The sequence below is a fragment of the Austrofundulus limnaeus genome, unplaced genomic scaffold, assembly GCF_001266775.1.
Source record: "Austrofundulus limnaeus strain Quisiro unplaced genomic scaffold, Austrofundulus_limnaeus-1.0 Scaffold134, whole genome shotgun sequence".
NCBI lineage: Eukaryota > Metazoa > Chordata > Actinopteri > Cyprinodontiformes > Rivulidae > Austrofundulus > Austrofundulus limnaeus.
In genome coordinates, this window is record NW_013952536.1 from 1,046,556 (window position 1) to 1,047,128 (window position 573).

Sequence of the window (573 nt, forward strand, 5' to 3'; positions counted from 1 at the left end):
GGACAAACTTATCAGTACTCAGAGCACGGCGCTGCTCGGTTCAGCAGCCTGCTGCAGGGAGGGGATGGTGCTGTCCATGGTGCTGAGCCTCACTCAAACACTTTACACCTACATTACTACCTCTTTCAATCACATAGCTCCTTTACTAACATTTTGTCTGTTTGTTTCAATTAAAAAAAACAAATCAGAAAACAGGGAGCACTTTTCAGGTGCTGATGWTGACTTGTGCCTTAAGTTTTAACCAATAGGCAAACAAATAAAAAATGAATACCTAGCACTGGTCTCATTGCTAACAGGGCTAGAAAAAGTGATGAAATTTTAGATTTGTATCTATTGATATAGGTAACATGGAAAAYGCTTTAAATGCAATGACACTAAAAAAATTGTAAGGAGAGCAAACTTCAAATACAAAACATCCTCAAACACAAATGTAAACAATWTGACAGAAGAGTTTTCTGTTGTGTATCCTCTTTGAGAGTCGCTGACATAGCAAGGCACTCAGACTGCCACTCTGTCTGCCTAAACTGTTTGGACAGGACACACACACACACACACACACACACACACACACAC